The sequence below is a fragment of the Pinus tabuliformis genome, chromosome 2_2 (genome assembly GCF_031772625.1).
Source record: "Pinus tabuliformis cultivar Carrire ecotype Pingquan chromosome 2_2, CPIR1, whole genome shotgun sequence".
Taxonomy (NCBI): Eukaryota; Viridiplantae; Streptophyta; class Pinopsida; order Pinales; family Pinaceae; genus Pinus; species Pinus tabuliformis.
In genome coordinates this window covers 497,247,536-497,272,750 of record NC_142300.1, presented here as the reverse complement: position 1 = coordinate 497,272,750, position 25,215 = coordinate 497,247,536, and positions in this window count along the sequence as shown.

The following is a 25,215-nucleotide window of genomic DNA, read 5'->3' as shown; positions in this document are numbered from 1 at the left end:
GATGGGACACTTATTCCAACTTGAATTTTGGGCACAACATCCTAGTGGGTGTTCATTGATTTATTATGGCTAAGGAAATTGGCAAGGGAAATGGCTAAGACTTTGGAAGCAAAAATGGCATTTTTGGCACATTTCTTTATGAAAATAATGGAAATTAGGAGAAAAGGAAGGTGAAAGGTCACAGGTTTCATGTGAGGAGGAAAATGAAGGAAAATAATGGAAAATTAAGAAAATAGAGGCCTAATTGATAAAAAGGCTTCTAAGGATCAGTTGGTACCTTTTGTTAGTTCAGTTTTGAAGCTCTCTAAGTATTCTCTTTCTCTCTCTCACTCTTGGACACTTAAGAGTTTTTTTGGAGCACTTTGGCATTGGATCAAGAAAGGAAAAGAAGGCAAGAGGAAGGAAGGAGCAAGAAAGGAAGAGTAGGATCAAGCAACTACAAAAAGATTCTTTGTAGGTATCGATTTGTATGTGTGTTTTCCTTACTAGATTTGGTATGCATGGTATTCCATGTGGTTCTTTGTTGTTATGGCATGGGATTTTCCAAGTGTGACAATGTTTTTAGCCTAGCCTTACCATTTCTGGATAGCCATGGTGTGATGGGGTTCTCATGTTTCGGTTGAGCTAGATTTTCAGATGGATTCGAAGCCAAGTGAGGTGGATCTATGAATAAGAGAACACGTGACCTAGTAACCCCTAAACCAGACTATGGGTTGCGGTAAAGCAAGATGTTTTGTTGCCTTGATGGGCCTATGAATCCTCGACCGGTGAATGGCGGGATATATGGTAAAGCCTAGAAGTGGGTGATCTCGATTAGGCCTAATAATCCCGGGATGGGATATGCGGTAAAGCATGGAGAGTGGGTATTGGTTTAGGGCCTAGTGATATGTTGTGGATTGTGGTAAAGCCCAAGAGACTTGGAGACAAGAAAATTCCTCTTTGTGTAGGTGGAGAAATCTGGTGGCATCCATGCTTGTTCTAGCCTATTGATCTGGTGGAGATCATGGTAAAGTCTGTTATTACATATTTATTGTTTTGGCTTAGTGATCCAGTGTGGATTATGATAAAGCTTGGTGTCTATGGATGAGGGTGAGGTGGTGTAGCCTGAGGATGCCCTGGTTGGTTCTTTTGGTTTGAGTCCCACATTCATGCTTGGAATATGGCATGGGGGTGAATTGATGAAGAGAGAATTGGCTCAACCATTCTATGGTTGAATGGAACATGGTAGTCCCATCCCGGGTTGGATGTTGCATTCATTAATAAGAGGTTCCTTCCTTGACATATTATGTGTAAATGTATAGGTTACTATGTGTATTCTATGGCTGATGTATCCTTGGTATTTCTATTGTTATTATGCTGGTTATAAGCATGTATTATGACAGTGATGATGTATGGCTCTCCTCATGTTTTTATTTGTAAATGAATGAATAGTGTATCTATGACCTAATAGATGATAATTCAACTAATGACATAGGGGGACAATCATTCTTAGTGATTCTGAGATAAGTATGAGACCCCTATGCTCAGCTCTGTTGTTTAGAGTTGTAGATTACATATTTGTGACGTGTTTGATGAAATGGTTGTCATGGCTAGTAGGGGTCAATTCTAGACCTTGTCATTTTTTTTGCAAATGCATCATCGTTATGTTGTAAAAAATCATTTCTGAAAGTGTCATTGAGTTTTTGGCAGTGACCTAAGCTCTGGGCCTGAAAAAGTGGCACAAATCTTGGAGTCGCAGGCACAGGTCTAAGGAGAGAAGTCCTGAGACACATGCATATCTATGTTATGGGAGCATCTGGAACCTCCTAGACACATGTTTTTCCATATCAAGAGAGTGTCCAAGGGTTTAGTGGTCTAAAAATTTAGTTGGTCTCAAGGGTTGGTTACCTGAGTGGTTGGGTTGGCTCCTGGGATTTTTGTTGTTGATGTGGAAGCTTTGTGTGATGTGTTTTTGTCGATTCCACTTCCTTAAGGTCATCTAGGAGTTTGAATCCCATTATAGTAGCCTATCGTAGCATATTTACCCTGGTTGGCAGGTTACTTGGGTAGATGTGCGATGAGGGTTTTACAGAGTGGTATCAGAGAATGGTTCACCCCTCAAATTGGATGGGTGGTGTGTGTTGTCCATGCATTCATGTCGGTTTCACGTGTGTTAATCATCATGTGGTCTATATTCTTGTTTCATATGCATGGTTTCGGTCATGGTTGTAGTGATGTCACCATGTGAAAGAGGATGTTTATGTTGTGAAGTGTGTTGTCATGAGTGTATGATTGGTTACATGTTGTTTATGTTTGTGTATTATCAGTATACATTGGTATTTTTTGTTGTTGTCATGCATGAGTTCATGGTATGTGTAGTTGATATGGCCATGCATTGATGACTGGACTCTAGCTAGAATGATGATTATGTGTTGATAGATCTATTTGTTATATGTATATCTGTTGTCATGATTATGTTTATGAGCCATGCTAGAAGGAAACCATGGTTTAGGGTCACAGAGTGGCTGCTACATTTATGGGAAATAATCCACAGAGATTCACGAAAGGCGGCCTAATATATCACACCTAACCCCAAGGGCATCGAGGAGATTTGACCTCGTGACCTCCCAATGGGAAAGGTACTTAGAAATGAGGACTCGACCAATTGAGCTATCCATTGGGGTTGCTATCATGATTATGTGATATATGTATAACGTTGATTTGGATGATATTACAGATAAGATATCCTCCCCAATTTTTTCTAAGGTACATTGGTTTATTATCATTTGGTTTAGCTAACATAATATGCCTTACAGGAAAGAGATCAAAATGACTAGCAATATGGTAGACTATAAATATTATCCCTATGAATAAAATGAGCAGTGTGGTGTTGGGCACTCTTCTAACTTAGTAGACACATTGAGAAGCTTCAAGGAAGAAATACGGAGTTGTAAGGTGGACAATGAAAAAATCATGCAGACACAAGAGAAACAAGTAGAGGTTAATGTAGTGATACTTCAGAGTTAGATAATCTTCGGCAAAATCACATAATCAATCTTTTGTCGACGCGTTTCGAACCAACCAGTGTGGTTCATCGTCAGGACAAGTTGAAGACTAATCTGGTTAAGCTGGTTTAAATATAGTATGCAGAGATTCCAACGGCTATAATGCCAACGGCTAATTTTGACCAAAGGTCTTAGTCAAACCACTAATTATATTTTTAATATTCCTAGAAACCGCTAAAACATATAATTTATTTATAATAGTTTATATACTAAGGGAGTTCCTTTGTTATTTTTGAGTATGAATAATATAATATCATTCCAATGTTATTTAGTATTAAATTATTCTTATTCTAAAAAATATTGTTACATTAGGTAAATTGTGTATTAATTTAATAATAATTGTTTAAAGCTAGAAGTCCAGAGGTAAACTCTAATATATTCTTTTAATTAATTATATCAAAAGGCCCAATCGAAAGTAAAAATAATAATTAAATCATCTATATAATTGGTCAAAATTAGCCGTTGGCATTATAGCCGTTGGAATCTCTGCATACTATATTTAAACCAGCTTAACCAGATTAGTCTTCAACTTGTCCTGACGATGAACCACACTAGTTGGTTCGAAACGCGTCGACAAAAGATTGATTATGTGATTTTGCCGAAGATTATCTAACAATGTTATGGATCACAGAAGTCTAAATTCCTTAATAACTTCAGAGTTTGTCAAAATTACAGTGATAGGTGCCACTTTAGATGAACCATGGGCAAGAGGACAAAACTAATGGTGCATATGGAAGTCGGTCTCATGCTGGTCATAGTTTGGATAGAGATGACATAGTGACAGATGGCAAGTTGTTGGATACTTTGGATAGGAGAGGTGATGGACACAGTTACTACTCTAGTTTTGGTTCTGATAGGCAGTATGATTTTCATTATTATCACCCTTATAGGAGGAGTGATAGGGTATACTTTCCAAATGAATTTAAGAAAGAAAAGCCACCTACTTTTGATGGAGACTTGAAGAAGCCAAAAGATGCAGAGGCTTGGATACTTGGGATGAAGTAGTTCTTTGAGTTTCATAATTACACACATAATATGAAGGCCAGAGTAGTTATCTTCAACCTAAGAGGTAAAGAAGATATTTGGTGGGACGAGGTGAAGCGGGTCAGAGACATCAGGACAGAGGACTTGAGTTGGCATGAGTTCAAGAGGATTTTTTGGAAAAAAGACTTGTCAGAAAGGTACTACAACAGTAAGGCTAAATAATTCTATGAGCTAAAGATGGGACTGATGACAGATGAGGAGTATATGACAAAGTTCCTGGAGCTATTGAGGTATGTACCATATCTTAAAGATGAGAAGACTAAAGTTCAATGATTAATCAGTGGTTTTCCATTAGCATATAGAGATCAGATTGAGTATGATGAGCCTTATTCACTTGAGGAATTTATTGGGAAATTGAAACATTGTTATGAAAAGTCCAAACGTAAGATTGAATCTCAACAAGGATGGAAAGGGAAAGATAAAGGTAAAGGTAAATGGAAGCTGAAAAGTGAAAGGCCTCAGAATGCAGAAGAGAAAGAAAATGTGGCACCACGAAAGAAGTTCAATGCAACTAAACAGGGACATGGATCACAACAGTAGCATAGAGGTGATGGTACTGTATAGTTGGAGTGTTGGACATGTGGTAAGGAACACCTTAAGAGAGATTTTCCACAAAATCAAGGTGGTAGGACTCAGATATATAGTGCACAGGAGGCGAAGATTGTTGGGGATATTAGTCAGAACATTCCTCATATCTATGCAGCACTTGAAAACAGACAAGCGACCATCAGGCATATATCATTGAGATGGACGGTAAGCTTTGTGATCAAGTTGCTTCTATTTTGATTGACCCCAGATCTTATTATAGTTGTGTTAGTCCTAACTTGGTGGATAATTTTGGTTTGAATAAAGAAGTGCATGCAAAATCTTGGTTAGTGCAGTTAGCTACAGGTACCAAGAAGAGAGTTCATCATTATGTAAGAGCTTGTACATTTGATTTGAATGGTATGCCTACCGCAACACATTTGAATGTATTACCATTGGGATCATACAATATGCTATTGGGCATGGATTGGTTGTACCTTCATAGGACGAAGGTGGATTTTTATGACAAATACATTGAGTTCTTGGATGAAAATGGGGAATCAAGAGTCTTACAGGGAAAAAAGAAAACCACATTAGTTAGGATGGTGACAACTATGCAGGAAAAGTGTAGTCACAGAAATGGGTGTGTGTTATTTTTAGTGCATATTTATAGAGATAAAGGTAAGGAATTTTAGGATGCAGATGTTTTGAGTAGGTATCCAGTTCTACAATAGTCTCAGAATTTGTTTCCCGCTGAGGTTTTAGAGTTTCGACCTCATAGGGAAGTAGACTTTTCTTTTGAGTTAGTGTCAGGGATGACTCCAGCATCAAAATCACTTTACAAGATGAGCACACCTGAGTTGGTAGAGTTAAAGTTGTAGCTAAATGAGATGCTTGACAAAGGATACATTAGGCCAAGTGTATCACCTTGGGGCACACCATATTGTTTGTAAAGAAGAAGGATGGTACTCCCAGTTTGTGCATTGATTATAGGCAGTTGAAAAAAGTGACCATCAAGAAAATGTATTTGTTGCCGAGGATTGATGACTTGTTCGATCAACTGAAGGGAGCAACAATGTCCTTGAAGATTGATTTGATATCTGGATACAATCAAGTACGTATAAAAGAAGACAAAATTTATAGACAGCTTTCCGGACCAGGTATCCACATTATGAGTTTGTTGTAGTTCCATTTGGTTTGACTAATGCCCCAACTACATTTATGCGTTTGATGAATAGTGTCTTATGTCCCTATTTGGACAAGTTTGTTATTATGTTCATTGATGACATATTGGTATATTATAAAAATGAGGAAGAACATGCCAAGCATTTGGCAGTAGTGTTGAGGTTGTTGAGAGAGCATCAGTTGTATGCTAAGCTCAACAAGTGTAGTTTCTTTCATACTAGGGTACATTACTTGGGACATGTTGTCTCCGAGGAGGGCATAGTAGTGGATCCAGAGAAGATAAGAGCTATCATGGAGTGGGAAGTCCCCATGAATGTGGATGAGGTGATATGTTTCATGGGGTTAGCAAGTTATTACAGGAGGTTCATCAAGAAATTCTCACAGATTTCTTATCCTATTACATTATTGAAGAGGAAAAGAAATAATTTGGAATGGAAAAAGGAGTGTGAGGTGAGTTTTTAGCAGCTTAAGCAGTTGTTGACACATGCTCCAGTGTTAAAGATCATAGATCCAGACAAAGAATTTGTAGTTTGTACATATGCTTGCAAGAGAGGACTTGGTGGAGTTCTTATGCACGAAGGACAAGTAGTGTGCTATGAGTCACAAAAACTGAATGAGAACGAGCATAACTACCTGACACATGATCTTGAGCTAGCACTGATCATACATGCATTGAAGATGTGGAGGCACTATATTCTTGGCAGGAGGTTAGTACTGATGAGTGATCACAGTGGGTTGAGAAACTTGTTTGACCATCCGCATCTGAATGCCAGGAAATCTAGATGGTTGACCATAGTCAGTGAGTTTGACTTCGAGAACAAGTACATCAAGGGAAAGGAAAATAGGTACGCAGATGCTATTAGTAGGTGGATACAGGTAAATCATATAGCAACTATGAGTTCCTATGGGATAGATCTACAGGATAGGATCTTGTAGGCAGGTCAGCAGGATGTCAGGTATATGGAGATTGTGCACAGGTTGCAACAAAGTATAGGTACAGGTACAAGTATAGGTATATGTACAAGTACAGTTACAGGTACAGGTACAAGTGTAGGTATAGGTGCACAATATGTGGACTATTCTCTCATGACAAATGGATTGGTTAGATTTAGGAATATGATATATGTGTTAGACAACAATGATCTTGAGAAGGTGATCTTGAGGGCGTTTCATGTGAAAACTTATTCAGGTCACCCAGGATATCAGACGACATTGACCATAGTGGATAAGTTTTATTATTGGCTGAATCTGAAGAAGGATGTAGCAATGTTTGTGGCTATATGTTTCGATTGTTAGTAGGTAAAGGAAGAGTGTAGGGATTTGGGTGGACTACTACAATTGATTGTGATTCTAGAGTGGAAATGGGAGGTCATTTCCATGGAATTTATTATAGGTTTGTCGAGGATAGTGAGACAACATGATTCCATCATGGTTTTTGTGGAAAGATTGACAAAGGTTACACACTTCATTCTAGTGACGGTTACGTATTCATCTAGTGATGTGGCATAGGTGTTCATCAAAGATGTGGTTAGATTTCATGGTGTTCCAAAGAACATGTGTCAGAAAGGGATGCAAAGTTCACTTCCAAGTTTTGGAAGGAGTTGTTTGCAGGTTGGGGTATAGAATTGGCCTTCAATACAACTTATCATTTGTAGATAGATGGACAGAAAGAGAGGGTCAACATGATATTGGAGGATATGTTGAGGATGTACGTGATGCACCAACAGAGAAGATGGGAGGATTATCTTCCATTGGTTTAGTTTGCATACAACAATGGTTATCAGGATTCATTGAGGATGAGTCCTTTTGAGGCATTGTATCAACGAAGTTGTAATACTCCCATCAGTTGGAGTGATTCAGTTAACAGGGTGTTGATTAGAATGAACATGTTAGCACAATTGGAGCAAGTAATGCAGGTAATCAAGAAGAATTTGAAAGAAGCACATGATAGGCAGAAGAGCTCTGCAGATTGGAACAGGTTGTCCAAGGAGTGTCAAGTTGGGTAACAAGTGTCCTTACGCATCAAACTGAAGAAGAAATCCTTGCGGATTGGATCATGTGCCAAGTTGGCACCCCAGTTTTTTGGACCTTTCAGAATGATTGAGAGGATCGGCCCAATATCTTATAGACTTGCACTACCTCCGATAGTGAAATTCCATGATGTTTTCCATGTGTCATTGCTTAAGAAGTATGTTAAAGATGTTGATCATGTGATTGACTAATATGTATTGCTGGTGGAGCCATATGGTTAATTCCAACTGGAACCTCAGTGTATATTGTAGAGAAAGGTGCTCATGCTTTGAAACTGAGCAATCGAGCAGGTCAAAGTATAGTGGAAGCACTTTGGGCCCGATGAAGCTACATGGGAGATGAAAGATCAGATGCGGGCTATGTATCGTTCATTGTTTTCCAGTTGAGGAAAAGTAGTTTTGATATGATGTTTGGTATATGTTTTTGGTACATGTTTTGGTGATGTTTTGATATATGTACATATGTATATGGATGTCAATACCACCATGAGCTATGTTATAAAGATCCAATAAGTGGTATGGGTGTCATGTCATTATAGTTGTCATGTTGTTATGTTTTCATGTTGGTTTTCTTTTCAGCAGGGTGATCATTATAAATACTGAATCGAGCTATGTTATAAAGCTCCATGGGAAGTATGCCTGCTTCTCAGTGGTTTTGCTGAGGTATAGGTGTGGTTGAACACCGAGGACTATGTCTCCCAAGGGGAGGGTTCTATAACATCCCTAGTGAAAAATCCATGTAATAAAAGTTAATAAAGGAAAATTAATAACCACAGTTGATGGTACACTTATTCCAAGTTGAATGTTGGGCATGACATCCTAGTGGGTGTTCATTGATTTATTATAGCTAAGGAAATTGGAAAAGGCAATGGCTAAGGCTTTGGAAAGGAAAAATATCATTTTTGGTACATTTATTTATGAAAATAATGGAAATAAGGAGAAAAGGAAGGTGAAAGGTCACATGTTGCATGTGAGGAGGAAAATGAAGGAAAATAATGGAAAACGAAGAAACTAAAGACATAATTGATAAAAAGGCTTCTGGGGATTAGTTGGTACCTTTTGTCAGTTTAGCTTTTAAGCTCTCTCATTATTTTGTCTCTCTCTATCTCACTATTGGACACTTCGATTTTTCTTGGAGCACTTTGGAATTGGATCAAGAAAGGCAAAGAAGGCAAGAGGAAGGAAGGAGCAAACAAGGAAGATCAGGATCAAGTAGTTACATCAATATTCTTTGCAGGTATCTATTTGCATGTGTGTTTCCCTTTCTAGATTTGGAATGCATGGTATTGCATGTGGTTCTTTGTTGTTATGGCATGGGTTTTTCCAAGTGTGACAGTGTTTTCATCCTAGCCTTTCCATTTCCATATAGTCATGGTGTGATGGGGTTCTCATGTTTCAGTTCAGTTGGATTGTCAAATGGATTCGAAGATGAGTGAGCTGGATCTTTGAATAATAGAACACATGACCTAGTAAGCCATGAACTAGACTGTGGGTTGCGGTAAAGCCAGATTTTGTGTTGCCTCGATGGGCCTAGGAATCCTCAACCAGTGTATGGAGAGATATACGGTAAAGCCTAGAGGTGGGTGCTCTCCATTAGGCCTAGTAATCCTAGGATGGGATATGCGGTAAAACCTGGAGAGAGGGTTTCAGTTTAGGGCCTAGTGATCCAGTGTTGATTGCGGTAAAGCCCGAGAGACTAGGAGACAGGAAAATTCCTCATGATGTAGGTGGAGAAATCTAGTCCCATCCATGCTTGTTTTAGCCTAGTGATCTGGTGGAGATCATGGTAAAGCTTGTTATTATATGTTTATTGTTTTGGCCTACTGATCTCGTATGAGGGTGAACCTATATGAGGGTGAGGTGGTGTAGCCTCGGGATGCCCTGGTTAGTTCTTTTGGTTTGAGTCTCACATTCATTCTTGGAATATAGCACGAGGGTGAATGGCTAAAGAGAGAATTGGCTCAACCATTCTATGGTCGGGTGGAACGTGGTAGTCCCATTCTGGGTTGGTTTTTGCATTAATTAATAAGAGGTTCCTTCCTTGAGATATTATGTGTAAATGTATTGGTTATTATGTGTATTATATGCATGATGTATCCTTGGTATCTTTTTTGTTATTATGCTAGTTATAAGAATGTATTATGATAGTGATGATGTATGGCTCTCCTCATGTTTTGATTTGTAAATGAATGAAAAATGTATCTATGAACTAATAGATGATAATGCAACTAATGGCATAAGGGAAAAATGCTTCTTAGTGATTCTTAGATAAGTATGAGACCCCTATGCTCAGCTCTATTGTTTAGACCTGTAGATTACATAATTGTGACATGTTTGATGAAATGTATGTCATGGCTAGTAGGGGTCCAGTCTACAACCTCTCATTGATTTTGAAAATGCATCATTGTTATGTTGTCTAAATTTATTTCTGAAAGTGTCATTGAGTTTTGGGCGGTCACCTATGCTTTGGGCCTGAAAAAGTGACACAAATCCTAGATTCCCAGGCATAGGTCTCAGGATAAAAGTCCCCAAACGCATACATACCCATGTTGTGGGAGAGTTTTGAGCCTCCTAGACGCATTCTTGTCCATATCAATGGAGTGTCTGAGAGTTTAGTGGTCTAAATCTTCAGTTCGTCTCAGGGGTTGGTTACATGAGTGGTTGGGTTGGCTCCTGGGAGTTTTGTTGCTGATGTGGAATGTTTGTATGATGTGTTTCTGTCGATTCCACTTCCTTAAGGTCAACTAGGAGGTTGAATCACATTATAATAGCCTCTTGTCGCATATTTACCTCAGTTGGTTGGTTACTTAGGTAGATGTGAGATGAGGGTGTTATAGTAACATGAGTTTTATACTAGTCTGAGTGTACAGGCATTGAATGTCTTGAGAATTTTATAGGGAAATGATTATTTTTAATTCTCTTTTACTTGATAACTTCTTGTGATGTCCTTTTACTTATTATCTTTGTATCTTATTATTATGTGTGTTCATCATCAAACAACTACCAAAATAAGAAGAACAAGAACACAAAATATAGGCTGCAAGCCAAGGCCAAAACCTCTCCTCTTGAGAGGAAAACCTGTAAATCCCTTCTCTTCCTTATATATTCTTCAATTGTAGAATTCCATGACCTTAGGAATGAGACTAATACCCTCCAAGGCCAATACGAACCTCTTTGTATGATGTGTTATCTCCGATCTAGTTAAACCTGGTCAAATCTCTTCCACTAAAGCTTCTTTAACCTCCTGTTACAAGATTTTCGGCCTCCTACCACAGATATGAAATTTTGACCTCCCTACAGTTGCAGTTTCCCACTTGTGAGCTTTGATCTTCTTGTAGAGCCTTCCCTTGACCTTCGCTTTTCTTTCATTTACTTCTGGAGCTTGAGGATGACCCTTGGTGACCTTCGCTTGTCATTCATTTACTTCTGGAGCTTGAGGATGACCCTTGGTGACCTTCGCTTGACCTCTTTATATCCTTTTCTCCAAGATCGAACTTGAAGATAGAAAATCTAGGTCTTTTGAAGAAACCCTAATATTCCTTTAGCACGTGCAAGAGAAAATAACCCAAATAAATATCTTTCTCATCCTCTTATTTCTTCACCACCTTCTCCTTCTTCTTCCTTGTCCTCTTATTTCTTCACCGCCTTCTCCTTCTTCTTCCTTCACTAGAATGAGTGGTGAGTGAATGTGCTTCAAGTAGGACGAGTTCACTTCTATTTATAAGCTCCTCAAGGGTGGATGTGTCTCTTCCTTTAGGCTAGCTTGCGAGCTATGAGGCTGACTTGGTATTGGAGCGTATTCTGACACTATTAAAGACAAAAATATATTTCTTTACAAGTTACAATGTGCCCAGTGGGGTCTTCAACTTATGACAATGATTATTTTGACTTCTTGGCCTAGGACAAACCCTAGAAGCACTCAATGGGTGTTGACCTATAAAACAAAATACCTTGAGCATGAAACCCATGCTCCAAATAATAATAATAATTTTCTTTCATTTTATAATTTACAAGAATAAAAAATACATTTCATACTTATGAAGACCGAACCTAGTTACACATTTTTCAACACTTCCTCTTAACTAGGGAGGTATTCATAAGAGGTACATGGACATTCTTAATCTAAAGAGATCTCATAAGAAGAGCCAGATGTTGGCTTGTGTTATATTCTTTCCACGTAGTTAATAGGGGGTTTGAAGGGCACCCGTAACCGCATTTTATGGGGTCTGGGGCAGCGCCCCGGAAAATTTTGGTTTTGGACCATATGTTAGGTTGGGTGGACCCACCTATGGTTTTGTGCATGATTTTAGCACATGTTTTTTGGACGCGATGGTTTTCGGTCCATGGTATTGGATGCTTCGGCATGTATAAATATGTATTGTAACATTGAAAGGAACATAATGAAAAATCAATCTGGTAGTCCCAGTTTTGGGATCCAGGGAAAAATCTCTGTGCATATGTGTTTTATGGGTTATGCTCTCGCATTGTTTATTTTCTTTGTTTAAGAATTCTTATGCAGGTAATTTTTGTACAGGGTTAAAACCTACATTTGGTATCAGAGCTGTTTTGGCTTCAAGGGGACGCCTTTGTTGTTGAGGGGTTTCGCTCGGGCCTGTGGTAGACCCTGTTCAGTGGGAGATCTGCGAGATCGATTCTGGTGGTGAAAGAAGATGGCGAGCAGTGGAAAGATAGAGATTGAGAAGTTCAATGGTCAGAATTTTGAGTTGTGGAAACTCAAGATGGAGGATCTATTGGTGGATAAAGATCAGTGGATCGCGGTAGATCCGGGTACTAAACCATCGGGAGTGACCGATGAAGAATGGAAGAAGTTGGATCGGAAGGCAAAGAGCACAATACGATTGTGTGTCTCAGATTCAGTATTGCTGAATGTATCAGGGGAAGCTACGGCAAAGGCTTTGTGGGTCAAGTTAGGGACTTTGTACCAATCTAAGTCTTTGGTGAATAAACTGTTCCTGTGAAAAAAGTTGTATAACCTGAGGACGAAAGATGGAGACTCGGTGACAGAGCATCTGAATGCGTTTAATAATGTGGTAAGTCAGTTATTATCTATTGATATTAAAATTTCAGATGAAGATAAGTGCATCAGTCTGTTGTGTTCTCTACCAGATTCGTGGGATACTCTGGTTATTGTAATAGGTAGCAATGCAACTACTTTGCAGTTTGATGAAATAGTCTCAGCCTTGCTGACGGAGGATATGAGACGGAAAAATATGGACAACCAGAATGGTGATGCCTTGTCTGTACGAGGGCGGTCCCAGAACAGAAACAAAAATAAGTCATCGAGTGGGAGATCTAAATCTAGAGGGAGATCTAAATCTCCAGGAAAACCTACAAAGGTGGTGTGCTGGAAATGCGGAAAGGAAGGGCACTTCAGAAGGGATTGTAAATCTAAAGCTCCTGATAAAGGAAAGGGATCTGATGATGCTCCTTCTGCAGAGGCGAAAACCACCTCAGATGAAGGTGGGGATGTGTACTTGGCTTCTTCAAGTACACATGTAGATCATGAGGCATGGTTGATTGACTCAGGTGCATCCTTTCACTTCACTCCCCATAGAGAGTGGTTCTGCGAGTATGAGAAATACGATGGTGTTGATGTCTTCTTAGGAGATGATAGGAAGGCTAGAATCATTGGTCGGGGAAAAGTAAAGTTGAAGTTGCAAGGTGGAAGGGTTAGAACACTTTCGGGTGTTCTACATATTCCTGCATTGGCCAGAAATCTGATTTCTGTAAGCAAGTTGGATGATGCAGGTGTAAAGACGGTGTTCGAGAAAGATACCTGCAAGATGGTTCGAGGAGCACTGATATTAATGCGGGGAGTTCGGATTGGAACTCTGTACAAGATACAAGGTAGCACTGTTGTTGATGGGTGCAATAGTTCTATGGTTCCTGAAAATGGAGTAGAGAATCTAGTGGTGTCTAGAGAGAAGACCATGTTGTGGCATTAAAGGCTTGGACATATTGGAGAGAAGGGCCTTCGAATACTTCATGGTAAAGGTATGGTAGAAGGTATGAATAATAGCTCTCTGGATTTTGATTTCTGTGAAAATTGTGTATATGGGAAGCAGAATCGGGTGAGTTTCCCCTCTGGTGGTAAGAGGACGAAACAGATATTAGAGCTTGTGCACAATGATGTGTTTGGACCTGTGAAGGTTCCATCACTAGGTAATTCTGTGTAATATGTATCATTCATAGATGACTTCTCAAGGAATACATGGATATATTTTCTTAAGAAGAAATCTGAAGTCTTTGACAGGTTTAAAGAATTTAAGGCTCTGGTGGAAAATCAGACAGAGAAGAAGATAAAGGTGCCGAGGACAGATAATGGTGGAGAATTTCGCAGCAAGGAATTTGAAGAATTTTGTAAGAAGTGTGGTATAGCACGGCAGAAGACTACTCCATATACACCTCAGCAAAATGGAGTCGCAGAAAGAATGAACAAGACGTTGATGGAAAGGGCAAGAAGCATGCTCAGTGGTGCCGGGTTAGGACAGGAATTCTGGGCAGAGGCGGTGGATACTGCATGTTACCTGATCAACAGATCACCTTCATCAGCGTTGGAGGATAAGACTCCACAAGAAGTATGGACTGGTAAGAAACCCTCTCTTTCACATCTAAGGGTATTTGGATGTGATGCATATGTACATGTTCCAAAGGAGAAACGAACCAAGTTGGATAGTAAATCTAAAAAGTGCATCTTTATTGGATATAAGGATGGCTTAAAGGGTTATAAGCTTTGGAACCCAGTCACACGGAAGGTTGTGTACAGCCGAGATGTGTTGTTTAGAGAGGTAAAAGATGTTATTCAACATGAAGTCCAACCAAAGGAACCTAAGAAGATAGAGTTTGAGCCAAAGGAGGAAGAATCAGACTCTGCAGCAGAGGAGGGATCAGAAGATGAAGAGCCACAAAAGATCAGTGTTGGAAATAATACTGAGAGGGGGGGTGAATCAGTATTATCAGATCAATAAAACCTTTTCAATTTCATACTCAGAAACATATACGCGACTTCAGTTAAGTGAATCCGCGTGTACACGCGACTGTGTCTAAAGCAACTAGCGTATATGCAGATATCTTATGATTCAGTTAATCTTATCTTCAGTAAATGCATCAGAACATTATTAAGCAATTTAACAGTAAACAGGTGCAGTATAACAGAACAGAACATCACACAAGAGCCACACACATGAACACCATGATATAAGGTGGAAACCCAATGTGGGTGAAAACCACCTGCTGCAATTCGTCTCTTTCTTCTTTAATGAGAAACTTCTTTTACAATATACTGGTGCAGTCCTTTACCAGTATGCAGGCTACAACCTGTAGAGGGCTACAACCCTCTCTTTCGTTTTCCAACTACTTCTGGAAGGGAGCTACAACCCCCTCAGCTCTTGTACTAGCTGATCCATTTACTAGTACGTAGGTGCTGACCCTACAACCTTCAGGGACCACGTTTCATCAATTTTCAGACTGGATCCAAGAGTACAAAGCAAACATTACCGCAATACAATCATCAACTTATACTTGCATCATAATTCATTAAACAACCCAATACCGAATCACAGAAACCCTGTCATCAAGAACACAGAACCCAAACCAGAATCTAGAACTCTGCAACAACCACCAGAATCAGCAACAACCTGAAATATCAACCCTTATCATGCATACGCTACTTCACTGTACCAAAACCGCGTGTATACGGGCTTTCTCCAAAGGCAACCCGCGTGTAGATCTAGAAATGATTACTTATGCCTTTGCTGTCAGATCCGACCCTTGCCAAGCGTCCCGAACAGATAACCAGCAATACCAGATCCTCTCACTGCGTCAGACACCCACACACATCTCTTTGCCTAGTGATCTTCTCCTTATATAGCCTTAGGCCTTGTTCAATACCAAGAGCCAAAACCATAGAAACACAATACCATCAACTTCAAAACTAGGGATCGACACGCCCGTCGAGACACAATGGTCCGAAACCATAGGCACAACTTCCAAGGACTAACCGCCATGGACCAAAGGTACTTTTCCACATACACGCGCTTTTTCTGAAGCCAACCTGCGTGTACACGCGACTTGGGCTTAACAAACCTGCGTGTATGAACTTCCTTGGTAAGCTGTACTAGGATCTGTCTTCTGATTAAGTTGCCATTACCTGTACCAACTTCTGAGCATCTGTACCAACCTCTGAGTGAGTTGCCATCAAGGACAACACTTGAATCATAATGCCAACAATCTCCCCCTTTGGACTTGATGGCAACCACTACACCAAGTCACTCTCCCCCTTTGACATCAAGGGCAAAGGGCGGACCAAGATATTCTCTTCTTTGGTATACCTTCTGCTGTCCATACTCCCCCTGAGTACTTGCTGAAATCTCCAACTGTGCTCCCCCTTTGTGTATGCCAAAGTGTACCAATCTATCCATCCTGCTCTTGCTGAATTGTGCTGTTCATGCTCCCCTTGACTGTAGGCAGGATCTGCAAAAGATGTTCTTCAAGAAGAACAAGGACTTATACATCATAGAAGACCTTCCTATCACCAAAAGACTCAACATACATTCATCATTCATCCCAGGCATAGTGGGGAAACCAACATAGGCCGTTACATGACCTTGACACCATAAAAAGAGATATCACAAGAGATACATGACATAGAGACGAAATATCTAGACCAAGACTTATGAAAGCCACCAACAGCATCATGATCTGTACCATAAGCATCAGCCTGCAATCCCATTCCTAAACAGTAAGATGTATCATTTAGCTTCATAGACTTTATCAACAACTTCTAACCATAATGCCAACAATGCATTATTTGAAGAATATTCTCCCCGTGAGTGTGAGCCAACCATGTCTGAACCATTTCCTGAGTCTGTTCTGCTCCCCCTGAGCCTGAGCCAACCATGACTGAACCTGGGTCTGTTCTGCTGCCCTTTCTCCATATACGCGACTTTGCAGCCTGTAACTCGCGTATATACGCGACTTGTCTTCATTATCTCAGCGTATGCAGGATGGAATACTGAATCTCATCACTTTCAGATTCCCCTGTGTCTGTTATGTCAGCTGACTGAGTTGTCCCACACCTTTCTGTCTCTGTCTTCTTCAATTCCTGCAACTGTGATGATGTATGGTCCCCTTGTCTTGAATTTTGAAATCTGCTCCTGCATTCCCTTGCTTTATGCCCATAGTTGTTGCATGTATAACACCTTATATTTTTCATGTTCCTTCTATCACAATCAATTGCTTTGTGTCCATATGCATTGCAGGCAAAGCAATACCCTCTGAAATACTTGGGATGCGATGATCTTTCTTGAACCATTCTACTTCTGCATCTGGCTGCAACATGTCCAAGATTATGACATACATAACATTCAACATTATTCAGCGGAGGAAATAATCGTCTATCACGTCCATAGTTAGGAGTAAAGGATCTTCCTTGAGGAATTTCTTTCCTTGGTTGTTCCTTGAGCATTTCAGATTTCTCATTAGAGTTTCTTGCCTCACCTTGTGAACTAGATTCACCTTCACCATATTCATGAAAACCAAGACCAGTCTTGATAGCAGGAGATCTTTGACTATTAAGAATATCATCCAAGACTTTAGAACTATCTTGAAATCGTAAGAGCTTATCCTTTTCTTCTAGTTTACCTTTCAAGATATTTACCTCAACATGATGTTGTTCTTCCTTTTTCAGATACTGCTTCCTTAGGTCTTCTTCAACTTTTCTCCCTTCTTCCACTTGTCGCTTTAGTTTGATCACTTCATGTTCTTGATCTTCAAGATCTTCTTTTAGAGAGAGGATCTTTGATTCAAGTCTCTGAATAGTTGTGCTCTGATCTTTTGCTATATCCTGCAATCTCTCCCTTACCCTGGTTTCTGTTTCCAATAGTTCTTTTAATTTGGCAGCTTCTTCAGTTTCTGCATTCTTCTCTTCATGTGCCATGAGACTTTTAATATCCTCGCTATTATTGGATGAAGCATTCTTCTTCTTGTGCGCCATGAGACTTCTAATATCTTCACTATCATTTAATGAACTTTTAATATGGGAATAATAGCTTCTACCATCTTCTTCATATATCCTTTCTTTGTTATGAGGACATCTAGCAGCATAGTGACCAACTCTACCACATAGAAAACATTTGAAAGGCAGCTTATCTTTGAACCGTCCAGTTCCCCGTTCAAGATTCTTGACAAAATTTACCTCATCTTCTTCCTCTGACACTTCGAATGCGGCCTCTGGTGGTACCTCTTGTCGCATTTCAAAAGCAGTTAAGATCCCGTGAAGCTGTGACATGGTAATTTTCCGCACATTCTCCTTTTCTTCTATGGCAGATACTTTAGAATCAAATTTAGTAGACAGAGATCTCAAAACCTTTTGAACTAAGACAACTTCCTCAAATTCTTCACCCAGATCCCTCATACAATTCACAATCTCATCCATACGCAGGAAATAATTAGCTACGCTTTCATTACTTCGCATCTTAAGAGTTTCATACCGGATTCTGAGAGTTTGAAGCTTCGCTATTTTTACCTGATCATCTCCTTCGTAGCTTGTAACGATTTTGTCCCATATTTCCTTAGCTGATTTGAGATGCATGATCTTCATAAATTCTGATTGAGTCAAAGTACTCAATAGGACATTAACTACTTTGGCATTGAGCTCATATTGCTTTTTCTCTGCTGGATCTGTAGGAGTTGCTGATGGGAATTTGTATCCTCCTTCTACGAGCCCCCAAACTTCTGCTCCAAGAGACTGTAGATATGCAGTGGTTCTTATCTTCCAGTGAGTAAAATTGTTCCCGTCAAAGACTGGTGGCCTGATGTGTGCCTCTCTTTCTGGATTAGCCATTTTGATGGATCTTTTCCTTCAAGTGATCAAGCTTCCTCTGAAGGACCTGCTCCGATACCAATTGTTGGAAATAATACTGAGAGGGGGGGTGAATCAGTATTATCAGATCAATAAAACCTTTTCAATTTCATACTCAGAAACATATACGCGACTTCAGTTAAGTGAATCCGCGTGTACACGCGACTGTGTCTAAAGAAACTAGCGTATATGCAGATATCTTATGATTCAGTTAATCTTATCTTCAGTAAATGCATCAGAACATTATTAAGCAATTTAACAGTAAACAGGTGCAGTATAACAGAACAGAACATCACACAAGAGCCACACACATGAACACCATGATATAAGGTGGAAACCCAATGTGGGTGAAAACCACCTGCTGCAATTCGTCTCTTTCTTCTTTAATGAGAAACTTCTTTTACAATATACTGGTGCAGTCCTTTACCAGTATGCAGGCTACAACCTGTAGAGGGCTACAACCCTCTCTTTCGTTTTCCAACTACTTCTGGAAGGGAGCTACAACCCCCTCAGCTCTTGTACTAGCTGATCCATTTACTAGTACGTAGGTGCTGACCCTACAACCTTCAGGGACCACGTTTCATCAATTTTCAGACTGGATCCAAGAGTACAAAGCAAACATTACCGCAATACAATCATCAACTTATACTTGCATCATAATTCATTAAACAACCCAATACCGAATCACTGAAACCCTGTCATCAAGAACACAGAACCCAAACCAGAATCTAGAACTCTGCAACAACCACCAGAATCAGCAACAACCTGAAATATCAACCCTTATCATGCTTTCGCTACTTCACTGTACCAAAACCGCGTGTACACGCGCTTTCTCCAAAGGCAACCCGCGTGCAGATCTAGAAATGATTACTTCTGCCTTTGCTGTCAGATCCGACCCTTGCCAAGCGTCCCGAACAGATAACCAGCAATACCAGATCCTCTCACTGCGTCAGACACCCACACACATCTCTTTGCCTAGTGATCTTCTCCTTATATAGCCTTAGGCCTTGTTCAATACCAAGAGCCAAAACCATAGAAACACAATACCATCAACTTCAAAACTAGGGATCGACATGCCCGTCGAGACACAATGGTCCGAAACCATAGGCACAACTTCCAAGGACTAACCGCCATGGACCAAAGGTACTTTTCCACATACACGCGCTTTTTCTGAAGCCAACCTGCGTGTACACGCGACTTGGGCTTAACAAACCTGCGTGTATGAACTTCCTTGGTAAGCTGTACTAGGATCTGTCTTCTGATTAAGTTGCCATTACCTGTACCAACTTCTGAGCATCTGTACCAACCTCTGAGTGAGTTGCCATCAAGGACAACACTTGAATCATAATGCCAACAATCAGTTCGAGAAAGAAGATAGCCAGAAAGGTATAGTCCATCTGCTTTCAGTTCAAATTTTTCTTTGTCTGTTACTGATAATGATCCCAGAACTGTGAAGGAAGCAGTGGATTCAGAGGATGGAAAACTCTGGAAAGAAGCCATGGTCGATGAAATGGCATCTTTGCACAAAAATGAGGCTTGGGATCTGGTGGAGTTGCCGGCTGGAAGGAAACCCATTGGCAGCAAATGGGTGTTCAAGAAGAAGACAAATGCAGAAGGAAAGGTGGAGAAATACAAAGCTTGGTTGGTAGCAAAAGGTTATTCCCAGGTGTCGGGAATTGATTTTGGTGATATTTTTTCTCCTGTTGCCAAGGTAACTTCTATTAGATTAGTTTTATCTATTGCTGCTGCTTTTGATTTTGAGGTAGAACAGATGGATGTGAAGACAACATTTCTTCACGGGGATTTGGAAGAGGAAATCTACATGAAGCAACCTGAAGGCTTTGCAGTGAAGGGCAAGAAAGAACGGGTATGCAAGTTAAAGAAGTCTCTATATGGGTTAAAACAGTCACCAAGGATGTGGTATCAGAAATTTGATACATTTATACGGGGACTTGGCTTCACCAAAATCAAAGTAGATCATTGTGTGTATTTTAAATTAATTGGTGACCGTATTATTTATCTCGTCTTGTATGTGGATGATATGTTGCTGGTTGGAAATGACAAAGAAATTATCTAGGATTTGAAGACCCAATTGTCCTCCAAATTCGACATGAAAGATCTTGGTGCTGCAAATTATATTTTGGGCATGGAAATTAAAAGAGACTGGTCAAAGAGGAAGCTCTGGTTAAACCAAAGGAATTATGTCGAGACAATACTCCAAAGGTTTAATATGCAGGATAGTAAACCGGTGAAGGTTCCTATTCCTGTAGGTGTGAGGTTATCTGCTGAATAGTGTCCCAAGACACAAGAAGAGGAAGAGGACATGTCCCGTGTTCCATATGCAAGTGCAGTGGGTAGCCTGATGTATGCAATGGTCTATACTATACCAGACATTGCACATGCAGTGGGAGTATTGAGCAGGTTTATGTCAAAACCTGGGAAGGAGCACTGGACAGCAGTGAAGCGGGTTTTCAGGTATTTGCGTGGCACTAGTGATTATGGTTTATGCTACCAAGGAAGACCAGGATTGGATAGAGTGTTGGATATTCATGGCTTTGTTGATGCAGACTGGGCTGGAGATCTGGATCAAAGAAGATCTACAAGTGGGTGTGTGTTTAACCTATTTGGAGGTGCAGTCAGTTGGATGAGTAAGAAACAATCTATAGTGGCACTATCAACTACAGAGGCAGAATACATGGCAGCCAATAATGCAAGCAAGGAAGCAGTTTGGTTGCAGAGATTGTGTTCAAGTATGGGGTTAGTACAGGGTGCTATAAGAATAGACTGTGACAGCCAAAGTGCAATTTTCTTGGCAAAGAACCCTGCTTATCATTCAAAGACAAAGCACATTGATGTTCAATATCACTTTGTGAGGGATATGATAGAAGACAGAAAGGTGTTGCTGGTAAAGGTGGACACTTTGAAGAATACTGCAGATGCATTGACAAAATTTGCGAGCTCTGAGAAGTTCTCTTCGTGTAGAGAAGCAATGGGAATCTCAGGGCTGAAAAATGACTAAGCTCTCCTGTGGCCCCCTGTGGAAAGAAAACAACAAGTGGGAGATTGTTGGGTTGTGTTATATTCTTTCCACGTAGTTAATAGGGGGTTTGAAGGGCACCCGTAACCCCATTTTATAGGGTCCGGGGCAGCGCCCCGGAAAATTTTGGTTTTGGACCATATTTTAGGTTGGGCGGACCCACCTATGGTTTTGTGCATGATTTTCGCACATGTTTTTTGGACGCGATGGTTTTCGGTCCATGGTATTGGACACTATGGTTTTCGGTCCATGGTATTGGATGCTTCGGCACGTATAAATATGTATTGTAAAATTGCAAGGAACATAATGAAAAATCAAGCTGGTAGTCCCGGTTTTGGGATCCAGGGAAAAATCTCTGTGCATATGTGTTTTATGGGTTATGCTCTCGCATTGTTTATTTTCTTGTTTAAGAATTCGTATGCAGGTAATTTCTGTACAGGGTTAAAACCTACATCATATTGGTAACCCATTTGTCTATCATCATATCAAACAATATTGTCACATAGCAAGGCCTTAACTAATAGATCTATCTCTCCACAAGATCATAGCACAATGCTGGTGAGATCAATGATTTATAGACACCATCATCATTGTCTCTCAAGGTACATACTCCACCTAGGTTTTCACCAAGTGTGACCATATTTGGACTATTCTTGTCTTGGATAGCGAGTCCTCAAAAAATATTAGTCCATGACTACTCTTATCTTGGATGCCCTACCTCATCCTCAAAGAGCATCAAATGCCATATGGTTACCCAATCCTCCATTTTGTCTTCCCATGTGAAGACAAGAATGATGTGCCTATCTCTCCCTCTCATCTAGGGATTATATATCAACTAAGCGAAGCTTTTCTCTCAAGTACACAAGATTCTTGTTAGGACGATATTTCGTCAATATGTCAGTTACTTGCTCATTTGTGGAGATATATAGTAGCTACATCACACCATTTTGTACTAGCTCCCGAATATAGTGAGACTTGTTATTTATGTTCTTTTTCTTTCCATGAAATACTATGTCTTCATACAATCATATACAATTGGTGTTGTAATGATGTATCACTATAGGGTCCATCGGTCCTTCAAATAGATTGGATAGTAGCTTCCTTAACCAGACCGCTTCTCTGCTTACTTCATAGGTTGTAACATACTAAGCCTCAGCACTACTCAAAGAAATTATGTCTTTCTTTATTTTAAAGCATGAGAGCATGGAGGATCCCAAACTAAAACATCCTCCCATAGTGTTTCTTCCATCTTTCTCATTGCCTCCCCATTCAAAATATGTATATCCAATCAAGTGGACATCATTCCTTCTATCATATCTCAAGCACTAGTGAATAGTTCCTCGCAAATATCTCAGTATATGTTTTGTTTCTAACCAATGATCATTATTTGGCTCCACTTGGAATTGACTGAGAATTTTTACTACAAAACATATACTTGGTTAAGTATTCACCAAGTACATCAGTGAACTAATAATTTGTCTGTATGTGGAAGAATCCATAGGGATCAATTCATAAATCCTTAGTCTTTTTAAGTTCGTGATCATTGGAGTGGTCATTGGTTTGCAATCCATCATGTCAAACCTCTTCGACATCTTGATCACATACTTTCCTTGACCTAGATAAATTTCATCAAGTCCTTGCTAGCCTTCTAGTCCCAAATAGTAATGCATCAACCCTAGATCCTTCATGTCAAATTTTTCTCCTAGTTTCTTCTTAAATTCTTCGATTCAACCTTCTACACTTGCCAGTAGAATATCATCTACGTACAAAATAATGATTACAGGTTCTCCTTCTACAACCTTGATATAAAGGTTCAGATCAGTAGAACTTTTTGTCAAGGCTATTCTTTGTAGGTATGCATCCATTCTAGCATACCATGCACTTAGTGCTTTCTTGAGGCCATATAATGCTTTCTTCAATACGAAAACATATTCCTTCATGTATTTAACTTCAAATCCCAATGGTTTCTCTATATGGACTTCCTCATCAATTGTGCCATTTAGAAACATAGTCTTGACGTCCATTTGATGGATGTTCCATCCCATCAATGTTGCTAGAGAGACCAATGAATGAATCATTGTATACCATGTTGTCAGAGAAAACATATCTTCATAGTTGTTGCATTCTTGTTGAGAGAAGCCCCTAGCCACAAATCTTGCCTTATACTTATCGATACTTCCATCTGCCGCATGTTTGATCTTGTAGATCCAGTTGGAAGTCACCATAGATTTGTCTTCAGGCCTAGGCATAATCTCCCAAACTCCATTCATCATTATAGATTGATATTATTCATTCATGGAATCCTTCCTTTCCAGATGATTGGCATCCTCTTCAAAGGTGGATGGTTCTTCTTCTATTAGTTTTGACACATATGCAACATACCCAAAATATCTCCTAGGTTTCTTACTTTCTCTAAATGAACCTTTCGCTGCCCCATGACCTTATTCATCAAGTAGTGTAAATTTCAACTAGTTTTGTCTCTTTCTTGATTAGGGGAGGACCACAGGTTGAATGTGTTTAGTGGGACCCTCATATTCATGAAGAGATTCTTCTTCTTCCATGTTAACTTCTTCTTCAAATACTGGAAGTTCTCCATCATCAGAGTCCATGGGAAGTTCCTTACATTTCTTGAATGTGATACTCTCGTCAAATATGAAATCTCGACTTCCTTCTATATGGTGTCCTTCATTTATGTAGATTATATAAGCCTTAGAGGAGTTGTTGTAGCCAACAAATGTTCCTCTCATGCTCGATGGATCTAGCTTCTTTCTTTATCATTTGGTATATGAATATATACGTGACACGCAAAGATAGGATGATGTTCTATAGTAGTTTTATTCCTAGTGAATACTTCTTCGGGAGTCTTGTTGTCCAGTGACCTGTGGGGACTTTGATTTTGAATATATATTATTGTCTTCGTGGCTTCTCCCCACATAAATTTTGGTAAATGTTGATCATGTAACATTTCTCTTACACTCTCTCCAATGGATCAGTTCTTTCATTCGGAAACTCCATTTTTTTCGGGATTATATGATATTATAACCTCCATCTTAATATCAGACTCCTTAAAGAATTCTATAATATCCTTGGATCTATACCCTCCTCCATTATCATATCTCAGTATTTTGATTCTTCTTTCTGTAAGGTTCTCCATTTCAGCTTTGAATTCTTGAAATTTTGTAAATACTTCATCCTTGGTTTTCATTAAGTAAACCCAGGTCTTTCTTGAATGATCATATATAAATGTGATATAATATAGATGACCTCCAAGTGATTTAGGAGTCATGGGACCATATACATCAGAGTGAACGAGATCCAAGATTTCTTTTGACCATGAATCATTGCTTCCAAATGGTCTCTTAGTATTCTTACCCAATGCAAATCCCTTACATACTCCTTCATGATATTCTTTCAATTCAAGTATTCCATCTACTATGGAATTTAGAGTTGGAAAGATTTTGAAATGAA